The 25,310-nt window shown below is 40.3% G+C and overlaps 1 long non-coding RNA gene across 2 annotated transcripts; it reads right to left on the bottom strand.

The window, feature by feature from the left end:
• Positions 1 to 19,840: 19,840 nt before the first annotated feature.
• On the bottom strand, positions 19,841 to 24,232 carry LOC127318418 (uncharacterized). 2 transcript variants are annotated; one of them, XR_011749399.1, is made up of 6 exons: positions 23,989 to 24,232; positions 23,620 to 23,722; positions 23,032 to 23,275; positions 21,467 to 21,652; positions 21,145 to 21,375; positions 19,841 to 20,167 (listed from the first exon to the last, which is right to left on the bottom strand). It is a non-coding gene; the product is annotated as an uncharacterized lncRNA (long non-coding RNA). The 2 variants fall into 2 exon arrangements; XR_007861850.2 differs by having other exon boundaries at positions 23,620 to 24,231.
• Positions 24,233 to 25,310: the final 1,078 nt, after the last annotated feature.

The raw sequence follows: 25,310 nt of genomic DNA, 5'->3' as shown, positions 1-25,310 counted from the left end.
CCACCATTTGTCCTATAAAAATGCACAGAGCTTCGCCAGGAAACCCTAATGCTCCGCCGCTCACTCTCTGGCTTCCTCCATCTCTCTATCTCTCACTGGAAACACCGCCATGGCCGGCCAGTTCTCCGGCTAGCCGTCGATGGAGACCACCCCGGCGTCTACCCAGTGGCTCGTTGGAAGCGCCTGGCCGCGTACAACACCCTGGAGGAGTCTAGTATCAAGGGAAGCCAAGAGGAGGAAGAATTTCGCCGTTCCCTTTTATTCGGGTTCGTCAGGAAACCATCAATCGCCGTCATCTCCGGCGGCAATCGTCGTCGCCGACCACACCAGCAAGTTCACGTTGAGCTTGCGCATCTCTCGGACTCCAATATTGTTTCCTGGAACCATCTATAGCTCCGTTTAGCCATTTCGCCGGAGTGAACCGCCGCGGGACATGAACGTCGGCGTAGCTCCGATGAGCCCCTCACCAAGCCATCGCCACCAACAACTTCAGTGAGTCTAGGAGAGTCAGAAAAACCTATTCGCGCGTTCCGGGGGGCCATAAAACGGCGGCGCCGTCCTCAGCAGACCGCCGGCGGTTAAACGCCGGTGAGGTCAAACCCGTGGTCAAGGTTGATCGGACCTTGCCGCGTGGCTGCTGAGATGGCACGCAGCCCCACTAGTCGGGTCTCTGCGAGTATAAGTGAACCGGTACACTTAGTAATTTTTACTTTATTTCAAATTCCGTATAATAGCTGAAACTTTACGTAAATAGATTAAATTCATTTCAACTCAGAAGAATATGAATAATATATCAAAATGCTCACAAAAATAAACTCTATTCAAATAAAATATAAAACAAAAATGTGTATCAAAATAAAATTTCACTTATTATTAACCTTATTAATTATGCCATTTCAATTATTTAAAAATACAATTTGAATTCAATAAATTGTTAAGTGTAAAAAAATTAAATTTTAACTATTCAGTAACTAAGTAAAATGTTAGGATTAATTTTATTTACCATATTTGCATTAACTTAATTATTAGTGGTAATTTATAAACCCTAATTGCAAATTACTATTTTCTATTTTCTTTAAATAAGTAATAACTCAAGAAAATATTATAAACCAATATTATTTTGGTAAATACAAAACTTATTTACTTAAACATCTTTAGTTAACAAGTTAATTATTTTAAACCCTAATAACAATTATTAAACCCTGATTCTAAATTAAACCTAAATAAGAATTGCCTAATTATTAATTCTTGTGGAAAATTAATAAAATGTTAAACCATTACTAATTATGATTCAAAGTAATTAGTTACCACACCTCTATTATCAATTATCATTTTAGGAGTTGTGCCATAATTTAGAAACCCTAGTTTCAATTTAAGTAAGACATTGATCTCATTATTTCATGTGTTCATCCATAGTAGTTGCCAACCTAAAACCCTAAGGATTTAACCCATGTGATCATTACACTTTAGTAGTAACTCTAAAACCCTAGTTGCTTATCACATCTGATCATGTGAACTTCAACTTTAATTGTAGAACCTTGATAAGTAGCTAATTAATGCTTAATCAGGATCCATCAACATAAAAACCAATTCACATGAGCTTGTCATTTCATGTTCTCGTTCTTAATTAAAACCTATATGATTCACTAGCATCACTTAGGTATAAACCCTAGCCTGTTACCACTTGTTAGCACCATTGATCATCAATCCTATATACCATACCATTAGAATCAACCTCAACCATCAAACCCTAGTAGAACCATAAGATGAACCCTAGTATCAACCTTGTGTAATAATTCACCACACATGTTCCTATCCCACTCAACCTTACTTAGTAAATGATAAACCACTTAGCTTGGCAACCATTGGAGATGATTTAGTTAAGTAGTTATGAAATCATAGTAAACCTAAACCATAGTAAACCCTAATAGCTACTTATAGAACCATCTTAATAACTATTCTTTGATATGATGCCATAATCAACCATAGTAATAAACCTACCAATACTCGTTGTATATAGAACCAATTCTGTTTTAGAACCCAACTAGTTTCTATTAGTATAACTAAATGAAACCATTAGTAAACCCTAGAAGCCATAGCTCCTATTTAAAGTAGTCCTTATTCTTATTAACCTGTTCTTCAAAAGTTATTCTTTTGAAGTACAACTGTCAACCAAACCATAGAAACCCAAAGTTCTTATTTAAAATACTTATTAAATCTTAATCAACATGTTCTTCAAAAGTTATTCTTTTGAGGTATAATATAAGTAATCATCAACCATGTCCTGTAAAACTTAAAATTGACAACTGTTCTTCACATATTATTCCACTACTATTCTTTAGGTGTATGATTGTTATGATGTCTTATATCACTTGATTATGATGCTAATATAACCAAACCCTAATAAGAACCTTGTTTGAGAACCATTCTAAAAGTGCAACCAACCCTAAAGAAATCTTTACAACTCATACATCCTAAATCATCGAGGTTAGGTTACGCTCGGGACGATTGCATCTCATACTATGCATTATAGCATCTTTGCTCGTTCTTTAAACATTGTCCTTACCGGACGATGATGGTATTTCAGAATTTGGAGTTATCACGTATCGAAGCTTTTGCCTGCATAATCTTGCAGTCAAGAAAGGCAAGTTCATCGCTTGCTCATGTCATTTGATTATTTTTATCAAACTATATGCAAAGTACTATACTTATCACTCATGCATTGAAAAGCAAATATTATTTTACAATTATGAATATGACTATGTGGTGGGCAATGGAACCATGGTATGTGTTGATATGGTGGAGGTTCCATTGCAATGGGTTATATCACCCTAGGATTAATTACCAATGCCGTCCAGTGATTCTAGCGCCGTACATATCGCGTTATCCATAAGATCTATAATGGCTCTGGGAAGTCACCGTATCTTTTCCCTTCGCACGCCAACGGATCGGAGAGACGGTGGGGTCTGATGCACTGCCGCAATAGGTTGGGAAATCCTTTTAAATCCCCATCCATTGGTGATGTTAATCTCTTCCGATCTATGAAGGATTGTCCAAAGTACACCATGAGTAAAGCCGTATTATCGGGGGAAAGTCTACTGGAGGTGTGCGGGTGGACAAAAGGGTGGGTTTGCAGTCGCGGAGAAGGCAGTGATTGGCTTGGATCTTATACTGGGCAACACACCAAAGGAAGTGTGGACGAGTTGAGGACATACTCTCAGCCGGCAACATGGTTAAGATCTCTTGTGGGGTAAAGTAACGCACCTCTGCAGAGGGTATCAAGAATTGTGACTGTCACTCCCTGTTCCGGGAAGGGAACTGCGAACGCGGCAGGAAAGGAACTCCACGAAGTTCTAGTCAACCTGTGAAGACTGACGGGCATAGTTTTCAGAATAAAATAAACCTTTTGAAGAAATGTTTATGAAAACTTGCATTGGCCTATGACTTTCTGGTCTATGGCTGTAGCTAGTGCATGATACACATATTTCCTAATATGAACTTGCTGAGTACGCTCGTACTCATTCTATCTCGTTTGAACCCCCTTCTTAGAGCAATGCACCGAAGGAGAAACTACCGTGGAACTCGAAGACAAAAGAGTCAACTGCAACAAGATGAAGAATCCAATCAAAGAAGTCAATGGAGTCAACTCCTGCATCAGTTATAATGGAAACCTAGACTAGTAATAGAAGGGAATCTTTCCCTAATCCTAGCACCTAAGTAGCTAGATTTCTATAGCAAGCCAAGTAGCTCTTGAACTTGAGTTAGCAATAAGATAGATTACGAATCGTTCTTCTGGAGCTTTATTTGAAGTTTTACCTCACTGTAAAGTAGGAGGTTGTGTGGATCTTATGTAAACTGTTCGTGTGTACTTCTATAGACATACCTTGGACTCGCAAATGTTTACATTGTACCACTCGAGAGATGTAATATGGGTGGAACGGTGTTTCACTTGTGTTATGTCAACGACTTGTGTACTACACCATGCGGTGGTACGCTGGGTCATCACAAATGGTATCGAGCAAATGCTTTGACCTTAGGATTAAAACCCTTTAAAGGAGACCTATAGGTTTGGTAGTGTCTATAGGAAGTTGTCTTAGTCAAACCAATTATTCTTTTGACTTGAGATGGGTATTCACTTGAGAATAATCCTGACACACTTGAGTCAATTCTTCTTATCTATCTTTCTTAAGTAAAGGTAGTTAGTTATCTTGCTTCATTCCAAATAATTAGAACACCATTGAAGCTTAAGATAATGGGTGGTAGTAGACCACAGTTGGTATACAACACATGGTAGTCCAAAGAGAGGATACAACCATAAGGAAGATATCCTATTGGAAGAAGTATACCAATACAAGTTATAGTTAAGTAAGAGTCATTAATAATGTCAAATGACTGATGTTAAATAAAGGAGATAAGTTATATAAGGTAGTATATGTCTATGATGAGTCAATCATAGGAGGTAAGGAAGAGTGATAGGAGTTACATGAGTCTACTTTCAATAATAAACTAGGAACTCATATATGATTCACTTGGGAAACATGGTATGATGGAGTAGAACATCATAAGTACGATAACAAAAGGATGATAAGGAGTAGGATTTAGGGAATAGTTCGAAAGCTTAGGCCTTAAAATCCTGGAAACTGTACCAAGTATGTTAGAATCATAGTCCTTAATTTAAAGAAGGCTTATTTAGAGCATATCACATAGAGAAATCCTAGAGTTATAGGTTGTATATTCTAAACAATCATGTGTTTAGAGTAGACATGTTAGAACTAATTGTATTATAGGAAGTAGTCCTCAATAGCACATATATATGGTATCCTATTTTGTTAGTACTTCCAAAGAAAACTAGGTTAACTCCAACTATCCCAGGCCATTTTGTTTCAAGTTTGTCTCATTGCAAATGTGCAATTAAGATAAATGTTGAGACAAATAGTAGAAATTCACGTATTCGTGCTAAGTATCACAACCTAAACCTATCTTATGTGGTGTTATATACTACACATCCGAGCCTCGATGTTTAGGATGTCTTACCCAATTATTATATTCAGGCATATAAGGATGTGTATTATAATCACAAAGCTGGATCTTATTGGATTTTCTTGAATCTTCATTGATTGACTAGATCCATACATGAAGTTTGACTTTGATATGCAAATGCATGTTGCAATATCAAGCTCTTACTTGATGTTATAGGTCTAGAGGTTAAAGGTATTCGTGTGAGGGAGTGACGAATTCAAGATTTGAAGACAAGATGAAGGTTCACTTGAAGAAGGAAGTAAAATTGTGGGAAGCAACCACAACAATCTGAAGGAAGGACCAATCAAAACTCACTTTTATCCTTAATCAAGGAGTACTTCAACATGGAAGTACCATGAAAGTGAGAAAAATAGTGAATATGGCGCAGTAGAAGTAGAGCCATATTCATTCGAAGAAGGGAATGCAAGTGAAGTCACTCACAATACTATTTTCATAGTATCAACAAGTGGTTATCTTGCAAAACAAACCCTAGAAGAAGGAAAATAGACAAGTGAAGTCGCAATAGTATAATAAGACCGCAATGATATAGGATAATCATGAAGAGAAAGTATGTGAAGTGAGGTATATCTTAACTAAAACTAGGTAAGTAGCCACAGCTGGTAGATAGATATTGACTAGAACCATAACATAGCCAGTAGCTGGTATCCAATAAGCCACATCTGGTACTAGGTAGTCTGCGGCTGGTACCGGATAGCCCACAACCTGAACATTTCTTTACCCTAAAAGAAAGGGGGATTCCGCAGCCTAGTATTTCACAAATGGTATCTCGTAGTTAGTAAATATTTAGTCGGAGGATTCATAATGGATACCCACAACTGTGTGGATACACCACCAAGAATTCTTCGGGAGACTTTAGAAAAGTACAACATATAAACCAGACTTAAACCAACTACCTAACCTTGGAGTTTAATGATTAGAAGAAAGGAAGTTTGAAGATCATTAGTAAACTCCAGGGGGAGAGGAAGGCTAAGGAGAAGTATTAAGATATTATTGGTAGTGTGATAGATGGAGAAAAAGGTCTGAATCGAGAGGAAGTCCGATCTTATTTTTATAAGGTTGTTGGGAAGTACCCATATAAAAGTACTCTCGGGAGGATGTCAGGACCATAAGCCAAGGTTCATATCTCGAGGAAGTAAGGGTTAGACCTTAACTTGAGTGGGTAATTGTAATTACTCGAAACCAAGAGAACTTAAGTAAGTCTTCGATAATGAAGTTGGAGGAAGAAGATATCGGAGAACAATCAAAGCCTAAGAAAATAATATACGAAGGAATTTGACCAGACTAAAACTAATGATTATTAGAAAGATTCCTTTCATGGAACCTAAAGAAACCAAAAGGAAGATAACTAGTATAAACTAGAAGCCATGATGGGATGGACTAAATGAGTCTAATCCATTCGTATGACTAAACAACCAGGACCATGCCTATTGTAAACACTTTACGAAGTACCATTACTTTCGTTAGGGTAGTAAGGGAGAACAATACCTCGCTTTAAATGAATCTTTTAGAATTAAGGTTTGAGTATCACAGTGGTAAATCGTAGTGTCATATTACACCGCAGCTGGATTACCGCAGCTGGTAGAACCAAGCTTTGAGTACCCAAATAGGATGATGTCACCACAACCATTAGTCAAGTCCATTAACACAATAAGATGTCCTAATCCAAGAATCTTTGGATAGTAAGCCTATAAGCTTAGAGTGTTGGAAGAAAACATAGAATGGAAGAAAGTATCGGTGCAGGACATCGAAGACTACATTAAGGATCTGGACTAGGGATATATTCAATTATATCTAAAGTGATCACCATGGAGTTGAAGGATGGTGATCTGTTCAAGTCCTGCTCCACATTCCGAAACATGAGAGCGTTCGAACTTCGGGACGAAGTTCAGTTTAAGGGGGAGAGGCTGTAATATCCCAGGTTTAGAGGCAATAAAATGAGAGAACACCAAAGTGTGCATTGCATTCATGCATAGAAAATCCGGGGAATTTTCGCGCTTCAAATAAAACTTACCACGATGGCGAAGTTTCACTTGACTTGCTGGAATTGAAGTAGATCATCAAGTCAAGCGCTATAAACTTCACTGTGATCTTTGCTAAAACCTTGTTTTGGGTAGAGATGATTTGATCCATGGATTAGATCAAATAGAATTAGATTTATATCAACACATTCTTTAAGAATCAAACCCTAACTTATTAACACTTAAAAGTTAGCAACTACCTTTGTGTGTAAATTAATTCACTTCTAAACTTATTACCAAATAAGGTACACCACAGGGTCTAAAGTGCATAAAAGCCACACATTCTTATTTAAATCATAACTTATTAAGTATATGGAATATCATAAAACTAAATCCATTTACATTACGATTTATAGTTCAAACTATTTGAATCAAACTGACTATGAGTGTTTTGAAACTCATATGATCATGCCTTGGTGAAATCAAAACCAACTATCCAAATTTGAGGAATAACCTTCAACCTTGATCTTTTGATCAATATTATAATGTAAATCCAATCCAATATGATATAGTGACTCATCCACAATAATGAAATCATCTACAAGATATTTAGTAACAAATGCCACTTGGCTAACCAAAAATAAATCATATGAGAGGATAATGATCTTGCCACATAGGATGAAAATATCTACATGACTTGCTTTCCAAGCTATGCCACCTCATGCTCAAAGGATTGCTATGGATAAGGGCATGACAACCAAGCACCTTAGTCATCTAACCAACACAAGAGTCACCACCTATGTGTCATGATGCTAGAGCTTGCCCAAGCCTATAAATAGAGCCACACCCTTCATCCATTTGCTCATCAAGTACCATGTTACATGGGAACAAACACATAGAGCCACTCCATGTGAATTAGCTAGGATCAAGATGAAGAAGCTAGGAGGTGGAGGCATACCACAAGATGCAGGTTTATCAGATTTCCTGAAGAACAAGCTACATAATATTGCAAGGTAGAATCCCTAGGCAAACCATATATTTAGAGGATCATATCATCGTATCTTGAGTAGGACCTTAGGCTATTACAAGACATTTAGAAGTGAGAGAGATTATAGATGCTAACCATAGCCATGTCTATCCTAGAGAATTTTAGAGTAGTATTACATCCTACTTGTTTAAACCAACCTTTAATCTTGTAGATGAGAGCCATGTTCTATTAGTGAAACATAAACAAAGCTTATGCTCATATTATAATCCTAGTTGTGTATCACATTGGTGATCACTACTTAAACCCTAAATTACATTTGAATTCCAACCCATGGATTAACTTGGATTATAATTAGAACCCTGCCATACCTCATGCCTATTTATACTTCAATTTAGTGAAGCTTATGCAAAACCCTAAACCTTTCACCTAGGAATTACTTCACCTAAAATATTGAACTCTACTTTTCCATCCTAGTAGACCACATGAAGTAGTGTTCTATCAATTAAACCATCATTAGCAAATGCATTGCTAATTATAAACATAGGATCTATCTTAATTAGTTCAAGCTTAAGTTTACTACAATCAGATTTGTGATTATAGAATTTTCTTAGCCATCTTCTTAAAACCATAGGAATAATTCCTCACATACAATCATAACACACTTCCAACCTCATTACCAATAATATGAAACTCTAACCTTAATTAAAATATATGTGAACCTCACTATTGTTAAGCACTTTCAAAATAGAATATGTTCATAAATCACATTTCAAATGATTTACACAGATTTAGTTCCTAAGTAAAAAGGAATAAACATTTAAACCATATCCATTTTCAATTTAAAATGCACTTCATAATAACACCAAGTTAATCATATATAATTCAATAGTTGTTTAAACAAAAGAATTATACAGAGAGTAATATCAAGAAGTGATATTGATATTCAAATAGTTTTGAAACTGCAAAACAAAATAGAAATCAAAACTGAATTCAAATAGAAATATCAAACATAAAATAAAAACAGAAAATAGAAATTTGATTTAAGTAAGGAGGGAAACTTTCCTCAAAGAGCCGCAGCAGCCCAGGACCAGCACCACCTCGTCACCCAAGACCTCTTCGGCCGAAGCCCAAGATCGGCCCAGCCCCAAAGAACAAAGCCACCCAGTCCACCGTACTGCTTCGGCGAGGAAGAAAAGAAGTTTCTTCTTCTTCCCCGCAGACGACACGGCGACGGCGAGCTCGGCCACGTCCCCGCCGACGATAAGTCGACCCCGGACGCCGAGATCCTCTCGTAGGCACCTCCAAGCTCGTTCGCGTCCGAGCCTATCCAAAACCATCAAGATTCGCGCTCGAACAAGCTCCAACCTCGTCGTGCATCCCGACCATCTCCGACGCCGAGCGGCGTTGCCGACCACCATTTGTCCTATAAAAATGCACAGAGCTTCGCCAGGAAACCCTAATGCTCCGCCGCTCACTCTCTGGCTTCCTCCATCTCTCTATCTCTCACTGGAAACACCGCCATGGCCGGCCAGTTCTCCGGCTAGCCGTCGATGGAGACCACCCCGGCGTCTACCCAGTGGCTCGTTGGAAGCGCCTGGCCGCGTACAACACCCTGGAGGAGTCTAGTATCAAGGGAAGCCAAGAGGAGGAAGAATTTCGCCGTTCCCTTTTATTCGGGTTCGTCAGGAAACCATCAATCGCCGTCATCTCCGGCGGCAATCGTCGTCGCCGACCACACCAGCAAGTTCACGGTGAGCTTGCGCATCTCTGGACTCCAATATTGTTTCCTGGAACCATCTATAGCTCCGTTTAGCCATTTCGCCGGAGTGAACCGCCGCGGGACATGAACGTCGGCGTAGCTCCGATGATCCCCTCACCAAGCCATCGCCACCATCAACTTCAGTGAGTCAAGGAGAGTCAGAAAAACCTATTCGCGCGTTCCGGGGGGCCATAAAACGGCGGCGCCGTCCTCAGCAGACCGCCGGCGGTTAAACGCCGGTGAGGTCAAACCCGTGGTCAAGGTTGATCGGACCTTGCCGCGTGGTCGCCGAGATGGCACGCAGGCCCCACTAGTCAGTCTCTGCGAGTATAAGTGAACCGGTACACTTAGTAATTTTTACTTTATTTCAAATTCCAGATAATAGCTGAAACTTTACAGAAATAGATTAAATTCATTTCAACTCAGAAAAATATGAATAATATATCAAAATGCTCACAAAAATAAACTCTATTCAAATAAAATATAAAACAAAATTGTGTATCAAAATAAAATTTCACTTATTATTAACCTTATTAATTATGCCATTTCAATTATTTAAAAATACAATTTGAATTCAATAAATTGTTAAGTGTAAAAAAATTAAATTTTAACTATTCAGTAACTAAGTAAAATGTTAGGATTAATTTTATTTACCATATTTGCATTAACTTAATTATTAGTGGTAATTTATAAACCCTAATTGCAAATTACTATTTTCTATTTTCTTTAAATAAGTAATAACTCAAGAAAATATTATAAACCAATATTATTTTGGTAAATACAAAACTTATTTACTTAAACATCTTTAGTTAACAAGTTAATTATTTTAAACCCTAATAACAATTATTAAACCCAGATTCTAAATTAAACCTAAATAAGAATTGCCTAATTATTAATTCTTGTGGAAAATTAATAAAATGTTAAACCATTACTAATTATGATTCAAAGTAATTAGTTACCACACCTCTATTATCAATTATCATTTTAGGAGTTGTGCCATAATTTAGAAACCCTAGTTTCAATTTAAGTAAGACATTGATCTCATTATTTCATGTGTTCATCCATAGTAGTTGCCAACCTAAAACCCTAAGGATTTAACCCATGTGATCATTACACTTTAGTAGTAACTCTAAAACCCTAGTTGCTTATCACATCTGATCATGTGAACTTCAACTTTAATTGTAGAACCTTGATAAGTAGCTAATTAATGCTTAATCAGGATCCATCAACATAAAAACCAATTCACATGAGCTTGTCATTTCATGTTCTGGTTCTTAATTAAAACCTATATGATTCACTAGCATCACTTAGGTATAAACCCTAGCCTGTTACCACTTGTTAGCACCATTGATCATCAATCCTATATACCATACCATTAGAATCAACCTCAACCATCAAACCCTAGTAGAACCATAAGATGAACCCTAGTATCAACCTTGTGTAATAATTCACCACACATGTTCCTATCCCACTCAACCTTACTTAGTAAATGATAAACCACTTAGCTTGGCAACCATTGGAGATGATTTAGTTAAGTAGTTATGAAATCATAGTAAACCTAAACCATAGTAAACCCTAATAGCTACTTATAGAACCATCTTAATAACTATTCTTTGATATGATGCCATAATCAACCATAGTAATAAACCTACCAATACTCGTTGTATATAGAACCAATTCTGTTTTAGAACCCAACTAGTTTCTATTAGTATAACTAAATGAAACCATTAGTAAACCCTAGAAGCCATAGCTCCTATTTAAAGTAGTCCTTATTCTTATTAACCTGTTCTTCAAAAGTTATTCTTTTGAAGTACAACTGTCAACCAAACCATAGAAACCCAAAGTTCTTATTTAAAATACTTATTAAATCTTAATCAACATGTTCTTCAAAAGTTATTCTTTTGAGGTATAATATAAGTAATCATCAACCATGTCCTGTAAAACTTAAAATTGACAACTGTTCTTCACATATTATTCCACTACTATTCTTTAGGTGTATGATTGTTATGATGTCTTATATCACTTGATTATGATGCTAATATAACCAAACCCTAATAAGAACCTTGTTTGAGAACCATTCTAAAAGTGCAACCAACCCTAAAGAAATCTTTACAACTCATACATCCTAAATCATCGAGGTTAGGTTACGCTCGGGACGATTACATCTCATACTATGCATTATAGCATCTTTGCTCGTTCTTTAAACATTGTCCTTACCGGACGATGATGGTATTTCAGAATTTGGAGTTATCACGTATCGAAGCTTTTGCCTGCATAATCTTGCAGTCAAGAAAGGCAAGTTCATCGCTTGCTCATGTCATTTGATTATTTTTATCAAACTATATGCAAAGTACTATACTTATCACTCATGCATTGAAAAGCAAATATTATTTTACAATTATGAATATGACTATGTGGTGGGCAATGGAACCATGGTATGTGTTGATATGGTGGAGGTTCCATTGCAATGGGTTATATCACCCTAGGATTAATTACCAATGCCGTCCAGTGATTCTAGCGCCATACATATCGCGTTATCCATAAGATCTATAATGGCTCTGGGGAAGTCATTGTATCTTTTCCCTTCGCACGCCAACGGATCGGAGAGACGGTGGGGTGCTGGAGGCACTGCCGCAATAGGTTGGGAAATCCTTTTAAATCCCCATCCATTGGTGATGTTAATCTCTTCCGATCTATGAAGGATTGTCCAAAGTACACCATGAGTAAAGCCGTATTATCTGGAAAGTCTACTGGAGGTGTGCGGGTGGACAAAAGGGTGGGTTTGCGATCGCGGAGAAGGCAAGGATTGGCTTGGATCTTATACTGGGCCTCACACCAAAGGAAGTGTGGACGAGTTGAGGACATACTCTCACCGGCAACATGGTTAAGATCTCTTGTGGGGTAAAGTAACGCACCTCTGCAGAGGGTATCAAGAATTGTGACTGTCACTCCTGTTCGGAAGGAATCTGCGAACGCGCAGAAAGGAACTCCACGAAGTTCTAGTCAACCTGTGAAGACTGACGGGCATAGTTTTCAGAATAAAATAAACCTTTTGAAGAAATGTTTATGAAAACTTGCATTGGCCTATGACTTTCTGGTCTATGGCTGTAGCTAGTGCATGATACACATATTTCCTAATATGAACTTGCTGAGTACGCTCGTACTCATTCTATCTCGTTTGAACCCCCTTCTTAGAGCAATGCACCGAAGGAGAAACTACCGTGGAACTCGAAGACAAAAGAGTCAACTGCAACAAGATGAAGAATCCAATCAAAGAAGTCAATGGAGTCAACTCCTGCATCAGTTATAATGGAAACCTAGACTAGTAATAGAAGGGAATCTTTCCCTAATCCTAGCACCTAAGTAGCTAGATTTCTATAGCAAGCCAAGTAGCTCTTGAACTTGAGTTAGCAATAAGATAGATTACGAGTCGTTCTTCTGGAGCTTTATTTGAAGTTTTACCTCACTGTAAAGTAGGAGGTTGTGTGGATCTTATGTAAACTGTTCGTGTGTACTTCTATAGACATACCTTGGACTCGCAAATGTTTCTGTTGTACCACTCTGAGAGATGTAATATGGGTGGAACGGTGTTTCACTTGTGTTATGTCAACGACTTGTGTACTACACCATGCAGTGGTACGCTGGGTCATCACATAGGGCTCCCAGGATCCGGCTTATAAAGGCGCACGGATCTAGGGTTTACACGGAGAGTCCTAGGCGGAATACAAGTTGTCTAACTATGATATGCTATCTTGCCATGTACATCAAGAATCCACCTTCACCTACATGTCGTACCAGATCCGGCTACCCCCTAATGGGCCAAGCCGGATCCGACTTCCAGAGTTGGTCGGTGGATCCGGCTCCTTATTCCTAGGCTGGACTTCATCCATCTTGATCCTCAACAACTGGGTCGCCCGATGGGCCACATGCCACCATGACCGTCTATGGGCCACCCGGACTTGCCGGATCTTGGCACTGTCGATGGTACACCCTTGAAGTATACCCACAACAGTGAGACACTCTAGCTTGTAGTTCAAGGTATGATTTTTTCACGGGTTAAAGGTGAGCGACTCCATATTACACCGAGGCCTAACAATTTGTTCATGTTCATGCAACAGGATTGCATTAGGGAAATTGATTATAATTATGTGAATGCTAGAGTGCTTAGAGGCCATTATCATGCATACATGAGGAGAAAGCAATACACCAGCCAAAATATGCTCGCGGCTGTTAACTTCGATATGAAGTTCACATATATGTTGGCTGGATGGGAAGGATCGTCCCATGATACAAGCAATTTTGCTCATGGCATGATTAGACCCGATGGCCTGAAAATTCATGAAGGTATGTTTTACCTAGTTGATGCCGGATATGCTTGTCGTCATGTAATTCTTCCACATGTAAGATCAACAATATACCATCTCAATGAGTTCTTTGCAAGGCACTATACCCAGGACGCCAAGGAACTTTCTATCCCACACACTCTAACCTTAGAGTCACGATCAAGAGGGGATTCACTGCTTTGTAGAATTGATTTAACATCCTTGATCGGAAGCTATTCCATACTTTCGCTATTCAAGTTAAGCTAATTCTTGCATGTTGCACTTCACACAACTGAATCTTAGCTTGGGGTCTTGATGAGTTGGTAATGTCATCATGTGTGACAAGTGGTTACCAGAAGGCTAAAATGTATGCAACAAAACAAGTTGAATTTGCATCATCCTAGCCATAATCCAACTTCGCGGCCAACCAAACAACAAAGTGCACAAATGAGCGCAAAATTAAATGTTGGCAACCAAACTAGATTCAAGACATGACTTTGGACTTGTCTCGGTAAAACACGTCTATGTGGAGCTAATCTCTGCATATGTCCACAAAGCTTGTGAGCAAGCAAACACGCCTCAGAACTTTGGACCTTGATGGTTGTACTAGCAAGTGTTTTAGTTTGTGTAAGGTTTTGGGTACATGCAATACAAAAATCTCGGTGGATATAACCGATTAAATACCAGACGAGATTCTCAAAATTTTAAACTATAAATGTCTTCGCATTTTGAATATAATGTTTGGAGGAAGCGGAAGTTTCGGTGCGGAGATCACGTACGATTTAGGTTGGACTAATCAACCAGCTCGAATTCAAACCAAATTTAAATAAACCGTGATATTTTGTATGATAAACTCATTTGCGGAAGAAAGCTGGAAATTTCAGTTAGTGAAATAGTCCCTCCATCTCACGGAAATTGTCTAGAAACTTCGTGTTTTGGTCAATGGAATGCCAACGGACACAGATATGGAGGGTTGATTATGCCAACAGATTTCATGGGGTGGATATCGATAACTCATGGGGTGGGCATGGATAGAGGTTTTGCCCCATGAATATCCAATAGATATCCAGCTGATATGTGGATCCCACATATCAGCGAGACACGGTATTTTACCTAGGCCTAGCTACCCCTCTCTTGAAGCCAAATTCACCAAAGGCCCGCTAAAACTAAGACGTAACCCTCGATTACTAATTCTTGCATGGCCTCCCCCTCTGGGAGGGCTTGGTTGATGGCCCTCCCTTCCACCTCTCCGGAAGTCCCGCTCTCCTCCGCCTAGGAGACGCACCGGCGGACAGTGGGATTGCTCTCATCCCATCTCCCTTCCCCCTCCTCATATTCATTGCCCACATAATTATTGCTGAAATGCCACGAAAATATTATTCGAATGCGCTAAAATGTTGTTGTTATGCTCAAATATTTTATGTTCACGTACATATGCTCAAATATTTTATGTTCATGTACATATGCTCAAATATCCAACGGATTTGGATTTGGAGCGACAACCAAGCCCATGGATACTTTCGTGGACGGAGCGGAGCGAGGCTGGTGGGTTTGGGCATGGATCTAGTTTTGGTATATCCGCTCCATTGCCATCCTTAACGGTGAATGCCTGCCTCCGACTCATCTCACCGGAAGCATCATTGTTCGGATTAGGGCTTTGCCGTGATATTCTCACTTTAAAGAACACAATAATTACTGCTGCCGTGACCTGTAGAAAAGCCCAAGTCCAGGCTTGAAGAGTGGAGTTGGAGACTTATGTTTTTTTCCTTTAACACAAACTGTAGACTTTGAGTATGAGAGTGAGTAACAACATGCCGCAAATGATTTCGGACGGATGCATGTAGACACTGCACACCCACACGCGCATGATTACAGCCATCAACATCGTCTACGGCATGTTGTCTACCTGCTCGGCATGAAGCAATCCTGGTGATGCGCGCAGCGGGGACAAGGGCGACGGGTTTGTTTGGTCTCTTCAATCATGGAGCATCATGGTGTCGTCGCGTACGCCCGTGCTAGCTGCTGCGTCCGGACAGGGTTCGTGTACCATGATGGCTTGGCTTGGTTCGTGGTTGGACGGATGGGCACCATTATATGGGATTGATTCACTTGCCCCATGCGTGCCACGGATGGGTCTTACAATAGTGTTCTCTTCTGGCTAGACATGATGACTACTCAATGTGGTGATCTCATGGAATTAGAGCTCTTTAACATAATTGGCCCTTAAGCAAACTTTTAATCACTTTTGGTCTTTGGAAATGCAACATTGGTAGCCCCTTTTGTCAGGCCAATTTGGCTGCTTATTTAGGCCGCCACATACGATAGTTAGGATGGCTAGACTCAAATGACTTAACCTGTCCCAAAATAGCTAGGACATGCTATTTAGGGCGTGATTGGTTGCCCGTATGGAATCGACGGAAGCCCCGGTGGCCAAAAATGGGCCAATTAGATGCTTGTCCGCCTTCCATGTTGTGGCTCGTACGCCTCTCAAAGCATCTTTGGGCCAGGACTGGGTGAACGATGGAATTGACCATTTCCAGCATGTCACCCTCACTGCATGCATTTTGGACAATGTCGATGTTCTAGCGACATGCCTCTCTTCCCTGACATGTACGCTAAATCCTACTCCTTTTGCTGGAAGAACCTCTTTCCCTTTGTTGTTGATATGCAACCATGTGTGTTTCCTTGCCAGAGATTGGTTGTAGGTAATGTGCAACCAACTTATCATGTTTACCATAATAGTTCAATTTTTAATGTGTAGCTCTTGTGTATGCCTTCTCCAGATCTGAGCAGCCTAATTTGTCTTGGATGCTATGTGACAAAGCAATTCTCGATCCAACTATGTGTCAACCCAAAACTCCAATGGTGAGGAACCATCTCTATGAGAGTTCGTCTTCAATAGAGTTTGTAAGCAACTCAAGAGCAGGATAGACTATTCCAGTGGCTTCAAAGAACAACTCATACGGAGTGCCTAGAATAATATTATTGACTTCACATGGTCAAGCCTACTTAGGTTTACAACCACTTGAGGAGGCAGCAATGGATCAACATGTAGCTAAGGGGGTGCATGGGACACTGGGCAGAAATAAAAATTCTTTGTGAACCCTAAATTTTTTACCATAAATGCACCCTTGAAAATATGATTTTTTATCTGTTGTGGCACCTGTAGGCACCCCTGGTGGCGTAAGTTGTAGCTCCGCTACTATGAGGAGGTGGAGACAAAAGTGGATTCTCGTTTGGAACGTTAGGAACGTTCAAGGAGTGACATTTTGCAAGGAGAGCACGGCCTTAATAATGGACGAGGAGAAGTTGAGGGCATAGAGATTGCATACTCATTTTTTTTATTGTTTACTTGTTCATTCCCTTGTCAGCGAGTTAAACTAAGACAATGTCTTGCGAAACTTAGCATTAATGAAGCACAATGATTTGTTGAACAAGCCTATACCAAACTACAATCAGCTGAAGACGATCTTCGAGTCTAGGCATGTGCGTAACGAGACTCTCTCCACTCCGCATAAACATGTGGATGATATGAACTACCTTGCGGAAAATAAGGCCCATGGTAGCAGCAAGGCTGACATGACAAGACCAGCGAGGAGGATCTCGCTTAGGACTTGTGTCTTCGCGAGCTCTATTGCTAGTGCGACTGTTGGTGGTCGTTGAGGTCATGTATATTCTGGGTGTTGTTCTAATATTCACTCCTCTAGTGCTCTCATTGCATCAGTAATTATGGTAATTGCTACTAGGTAATATGGCCCCCTTATGTTGAACTCTCCGTCTTGAGCTATAGGCTGGGCAACCTTACCACTCAATAGAAGAGATTGTCGCACCACTAGTTTGAGTTGCTGCCAAACCACAGGGTGTGGTTTCCGTATTCCGTGGAATGTTATAAGGGATTTGCTAGTTCGTAGCTAGCTGAGAACTAACTTCATGCTTAATCAAGTCTTGCACTATTTGATTTGCATCTTAACTCGTGCTAGTCATGAGTTACAACTGAAATTTAATAGCATCATTTAACCGAGAACGCAGTCGACTGAAAAATAGTCACACTCATGTTATTATGCAGGCAAGCAAACACCGTTTCTACCGTTCGTGGATCCGTACGAGAAAATGTTTTGAGGAGCATACCTAAATGGCGTGCCTTGTACTCAGTATTTCGGATAAGTCTTGCAACCTTGGCGTGTGACTATGAGGAGCGATAGCTTGTTGAAAGTTGGCTGAAAGGTTAGACATTTTTAAAATTTCGCTTAAAGGCTATATATGTAGAGTAAAGATAAGTCCATGGAAACATGTCCATGCATGCCGCTGGGAGAGCAGCGATTTTAAAGGAGCCGGTAGGTGTAGGTGTTACATCTACCATCCACTCTCTGCTTTGAGATTGGTGAGGCTTTTGACATTTGTCTAATATAAAACTAATAATTGAAACATAAGTGAAACTTTTATGAAACTAAAGTGATGCATGGAAAATATTGTGAAACAGTCTGACAAAAAGTGAAACTGATGACATCATTGCTGACGTCACTACGGTTTGTTTCACAAAAATATTAGTGTTTCAGTTATGTTTCAATTATGTTTCAAATTTGTTTTGTTTCACAATTTTGTGACAAAAATAGTCAGCACATGGCTGACGTCACTGCTGTAGGTACCGTTCACTGTAAAAAGAGGTTTTTGTGCCGCTGGCCGCTGATGCCTTGGCAAGTTGGCATTATTAAGCAACGTATCCACTTGGCCGTGACAGACACACGTCCCTGCCGCAAGGCGGCCCGCGGCTGTTGCCAGTTGCCACCACCGTACCGTCGCTACGTGACGAGGTCATCATGCAGCAGGGTTTAATGCCGCGGCCGCGCACTGCACAGTCTGACCCGGTCGGAGGCGGAGCGTTGCTACAATTCATTGAGCGGGGGCCACAGGCGCACGACGGGCTAGTGCCTAGTGGGCGGGGCGACACACGCCGTGTCCGGCCTGCGCTGCTCCATGCGTGCATGCATGCTCTGGCTGGGAAGCTAGCTCCGGCTTGTAGCCACACGATGCCACGCCTCCATCTCTTTTGCCGCCGGCCGGCTGCTCCGTCCTCCTGCTCGTTTGCCTGCGCGCGCAGCAGCAGCAGCAGCAGCTGCATGCATGTATGTGGGCCGGCGCTCGTTTGGGCTTATCTCGCTTGAACGGCCGGCCCGCGCCGGTACCACTGCTGCTGCTCGTACTAGTGTAGTGTGAACTAGCAATGGATGGGCGCGGCGGCACGCCGCGCCAATTGTATATTGTGATGGTTGCAATATTTTTCAGACCATGCTTGAATTGATGAAAATAATTAATATTTTCTTGTTTGTACAGTAGATTTTGAGATGGTTGGCAGTGAAGTTGGATACAGAATACACTGAAGTTAGGTGCATGAAAAGTTAATCCTTAAGATCAAGTAAATAAGTGGAATATATGGAATTCTACCCACATTAAGGACGACATAAAAATAACTGTAATTAACTTGGACACATGATAGACTGATACCGGGCAGCATACACAAAGAAGGTTTCTCTGGATGATATGGATGATTATAATTTGTAAAGGTTTTGTGTTAGTGCTATTAACCATTAGACTTGATTACAAAGCTCATATCATTGCCTTGCATAAGTAGTAAGTACACTAAGATGTAATTACATCTAACAACATTTTTGAAGTGATTAGATCTGACAACATAGTTCGTGGATCATTTTACATATAGAATACATGGAAAAGACATGAGTTTCTACTTGAATGCAGTATGACATATATAGTAGGATGTGGTAGTGCTGATGTTCCCATCCATCAGTGCTTTGCATTGGTGTCCGCATTGTTGCGGGAAAAGATGATGAGTTGTTGGCCTTTGGTGAACAAAGATCCGAGTGTGCTTCATTGCATTGGTGTCCGCATTGTTGCGGGAAAAGATGATGAGTTGTTGGCCTTTGGTGAACAAAGATCCGAGTGTGCTTCATCGTCCAAGGGAATCAGTGTCCTCTTCTTAAATCCTTGTTTGGGCTCCTCGACAAAGCCGAGAAGACCTCCAGCTGGACTCTCTATCACCCTAACCAATACTACACAACCAGGTTGGTGCGAGGAACAACCAAACCTATAAGTGGTGCACAACAGTTCAGAAGTGGAGCTACAGTGTTAAGTTTTATGTGATATACCAACAATAAAAGGATATCTCTTACTGCATATTCCCTAACATTTTTTTCATGAAGATTCATGAATAGAATGTAACCTATCTTATCTTGCAGAAGGTCGGGGGCAACTCTCTTATAATGTTATTTGCAATTGTAAGAGAAAAATAAGCAATAAGCCAAGATATTTCAGATTGTCAGTATCACAGAATGAAAAACTGCATAAGTATCTATAGGGAATGGGAAAAAAAGTAGCACTCCCCCAAAAAAGTTACAGAACATGACATTTTTCGTCATAGTAACTAAGTGTTGACGGAGTGGTAACACATCAACGGTACTTCAAATAACATTAGATGGGTCAACTTCTTTGTTTGAACCAATTCCATATGCTTGTTCTGCTTGTCCTAAAGAGACTCCAAGTATGACTAATAATGCAAACCTTATGTTCATGTGAAATATTTTAGCATCTCGGTAATTTCATCAAATTGTATAAAATAACAATAGAGACAGGTTAAGACTTGATCATTGAAGAGATCAATATATGGAAAAGAGATGATCTATATTTTGATCTAATTATAAATGTTTGCAAGAACCATGTGACAGTATTTATAGATACCACGTTGTTTGGAAAGTTTGCTTATATTTTAAAAAGCATAGACAAATGCATGACTACAAATGGCTTAGTCTAAGCTACCGACCCTATCTGCGATTCAGAATTGTTGTTTGCCTTTCAGAGTTAGCTATCAAGACGGAAGCGAGGCCACCGCATGGCCATAGCGTTGTTAACAAAAAAAAACTCCAGTATAGGAGTGCATGAATCGTAGAAATGAAGTGAGCCGTACAAACCAGAATCTGAAAGTTAAGAAATAGAAAGCACCATCAAACTGAACACACAGTGCACACATATTAGAAAAGTAAGAGTATGAATAAATCATATACATACCAGTAGGTTTGAGCTAGAATCCATAGAGTGTCTTCTAGATATGATGTGTTCCTTGTGTCTATAGATGGTGCACCAGTTTCATCTACTGAAAGTATCTTCAAGCTTTTCCTTAATGTTACTCTCGAGGCTGCAACATTGGTCTGCCCTTGAGAAAATGGAGGCTTTGGCGACTAAAAAACAATCTTCTCAAACATTTGGGCTTGTCTTTTGCGAAGAGTCATCAAATAGAAACTGCGAATTGGATACAGCCGACACTTTATTGGGAAGGACTACTTTGTAGATGATGCATTTAGCACTATTCGAGATATGCATACATGCTCACCTTTGTTACTTGCAGTCATGATCTTGGCTTATTATATGACCCATTCGCCTAGAGCCTTAAGAAAGGTACCATTGTATAGTCCAATTGTTTGATCAATATTTGTCAATATAATTTTCAGAGAACCAATCTTCAAAGAGATCTTATGACACGGGAAGTTGTTATGATCCATCCACATTATGCCAAAATCTGAAAGAGACAATAAATATGCATCAACCACATGGTCCATTTTCTTGCAAATAATATCAAAACTTCCAAATTCACTTGCACCCCCAAGAGTTGTAGAGAAAACCACATCATAAATTCATAGCATGACCACATTATTAGTAGGAAAAACTATAGCACGTTATGCCAAAAAAGATGTATCAGAATATGTTTTTAGAGAATGAGTCATATATGCATCAACAGTAGCATAAATACAATTAGAGCTGGATAACATTTCCACATCAAGAGATACAGTAATCCAATAGTAGGGGGTACAGGAAATCCAACAAAGAGGGGTACAAAAGTCCAAGAGAGGATAGCCTCCCCTTCCCTCATGCTCCCTTCCCAAGAAGGCAGCGAAGCAAAGTCGATGTCTCAACTGAAACGAAGAAGCCCCCAAAAGACCAGCAATCCTAAGAGTAAATAAATGAGAGAAACAAACGATATAGATTACCGACATTTGAACAAAAAAATCACCTGTTCCAGAACAAAGGCAATTGACAATCAAGGGAAGCAAACCAAAACCATGACAATGTGGCAAGATATTCAATGAAAAAGTATACCTTTTTGGATTCAAATGTTAGCTAAATTTACATGTACTGTATTGACACTTCAGCTCATCACATGAGCTTTTAGGTTTTTGATGTCATCCAGATTTCCATTTGGTAAGTTATATCATTACAGATTCTTCAAAGAATTTGGAAACTACCAAGACATATTAGTGTGTTCTCCCTATAAAAAAATAGAATATCCAAAGCACATTGGGCTGTAACATGTGAGACAATGGAAGAATTGTGCGAATATTAAAATTAGAATCTGGATTAAGCAAGACTAACCATTTGTCCATGAAAATAATGTAAAAGCACTAAGAGAGATCTTCACAAACAAATTAAAATTGGTGAACGAAAGTGTAAAGATAACTGATAAGACACTGGAGATTGTAGACATACGATTTTTTACATGATAATATAAACAAAAAAATATACTCATCTAGACCCGTGGAAGCATGATTTTCCTTTTCAGATTTCTAATGAGACAATATACATAATTTCGTATTCCACACCAATTGTTGCAATGGAAACCTTGGCCACATATTTCTTCTATTGCAATCAATTAAACAACGATTACAATGCATAGAAAGATTAAATTTATGTGACGACACTAAACTTTATCAGTGATAGGCTATCCAATAAAAACATAGTGTTCTAGATCCATCAAGAAAGCAAATATCTTGTTCATAACTTCAAACAAATGTTCATCCGGGGTTTCAAGTAATCAGTTATAATAGTTTCTAGCGTATTAGTTAATGCAAAAAAGTGGGAACTTTTATGCCAAAATCTAACATGCTTGAGTAAGTGGCATACCTTCTCATATGATGGCACGGTCTGCAATGAGATCGCATGAAACAGCTCCGGCATGCAGTGCAACCGACCATTAGTCCATTAGCATCCTTACATTTCTATCTCTCTCTTCCAGACGGCTGATCACTTTTCTACAGAGAACCTTTGTTGAAGTGATTAAGTTGGTGCAAGGTTCTAATAACTCCACACTCAACGTCAGGAGCAGCCATTGATTCTTCTCTGTAAAAAGCAAGAAGACCTGGGAACACTGAAAGGTGTTGTAGATAAAAGAGGAATAAGAGGCAGAATTAGGAACAACCAGCTGCCACTTAATATGCAATATGTACTCAAAATCTGTACTGCAATACCCAAGATACTGATCAAATTAGAATGTTGTGTGGAACTATGTAGACATAATAGCAGCACACATAAATATCATAAGACGTCTCCGACAAGAACGTTGGTGGACAGTTCGTAATGCTTAACAAAATTACTTCAGTTTAGAGTAATGGGTGCAAGACTGAGATGAACTATATTCAAATACTCACTTTTAGAACAAATTCTAAAAATGTAAAATTTCATACAATCACATAGTTGTTGTCAAGGTCGAACCTGTATTGCGCCGAGCATGACACCCTGATGATTACATGGGTTCATCCTATAAAATAGAATGGTGCAGATTATATGATTCTGGCCAATAACAGCATCAAAATACCTGGAAACAAACAACCAACATGTCTAATTCAGTGACCGGCCATAACGAAATTCATCTTATTTGCCACAAATTTATGACGCACCGGTCGAGTTGAATTAAAACTCACACCAAAACAACTTCAGATAATATAAACACACCAACTTGGCACAAATCGACAGTCTAATCAAATATCACATCAGTCTCTCTACCTCATGCCCATCTCAGAACAAACTTACATTACAAGGACGGGAATAGGAAAGGGATATAGTAATAAACGAAAGACAAACCTGCACCATCACACGCTAGCAGTAGCAGGCAGCAAATCTCCACTCAGTTATGTGACCATCTCGAAGCAAAGAAAGGGAGCGCACAGCTGCATGAGATAGAATCACTTGCCTGACTCGTCCTAGCCCATCTCACGGGCCTTGCTGGCTGCTCACCTGCCAGCGAAGGCTGCTTTCGCTCCTCTGCCAACTCCTCGTCCAAGCCACGAGGATGGAAGGATGGGCGAGGTCACCATGTGCATCTTGTATGGAACATCGTCGCCAAAGCAGACGGCGGCGTGTAGGGTCTCGCGCCCAACGCCCCCAGGATGTTGCGCCGGTCGATGATGGCCGACACGACCTCCGCACGCGCCGCGTCGGCGCCGGAGCCTGCGACCCTCGAATTTCTTCCTCCACACGGGTGTGCGCTCAGCTAGGGCATAAATCCGATGGCGAGACTGTGCGCTGGATGTGAAGGGCGGCGGGTGGAGGGCCTGGGCCGGATGGAAGAGGATCGGGGTAGAGGGACACCGGAGGAACGGGAGGAAGATGACGGGGCCGTTCCTTGCCGGAGGGTCTCCCTTATCCGCTGGAGGAGGAAGAAGAGGACGGGGCGGAGAGCACCGGACCTGGGCTGGAGACGATGGGCCTGTGAAGGACATAAGAGAGAGGAGTCGTGATATGGGCAGCGAATCCCAGAAAGAGTCAAAGCGGTGCGGTTCAATAATTTGCTAGAGCCACCCATGATAAAAGGAAGCCCAGCACAATACAAAGAAAAGGAATAAAACAAAAGTGCAAGAGGATGCCCGAAGTGCACACAAGAAAATCACAGCAAAAATTAACCATTGAGTAACGTACGTGTCTACCCATGGTTAATCTAAAAAATAAATCAAAATTCTAAGAAAAAAGATGTTTGTTCCCAAATAGTATAGTAGTTATTCTGTAGTGATGACGACCTGACACTGTACGGTCGGATTAGGCCAGCTCTGGCTAAACATTGGTGTAACTCGGCCTCCGCGCGTTCGAGGTTTCCCGTGTTGCGTCGAGCTACTAGGCCAACCATTGCCGTGGTCCGTGGCCCACGCGGCGTCACCACTTGTCACGTCGGTCACCCACGGGAGGCAATTATTGAAGCCAGCCGGAGTAATCAAAGGCTTTGCTTGCGGGGACGATCATCAGAGGGGCGGGACACTCCGGACAGCACGGACCCTCTCGCTCGTAGCGCAGGCACGGGGAGCACAGGTGACGCGCCGAGGTCCTACCGGCATGATCCCATCCGTCGACCATCCAGCTAGCTTGTGTCTGTGTGTGTGTGTTGCGTGCACCGCCAACAGTTTTACTGCCTC

The sequence above is a fragment of the Lolium perenne genome, chromosome 7 (assembly GCF_019359855.2).
Source record: "Lolium perenne isolate Kyuss_39 chromosome 7, Kyuss_2.0, whole genome shotgun sequence".
Taxonomy (NCBI): domain Eukaryota; kingdom Viridiplantae; phylum Streptophyta; class Magnoliopsida; order Poales; family Poaceae; genus Lolium; species Lolium perenne.
Note: the sequence above shows the minus strand (reverse complement) of the source record. Positions and strands in the feature narration are given on the sequence as shown.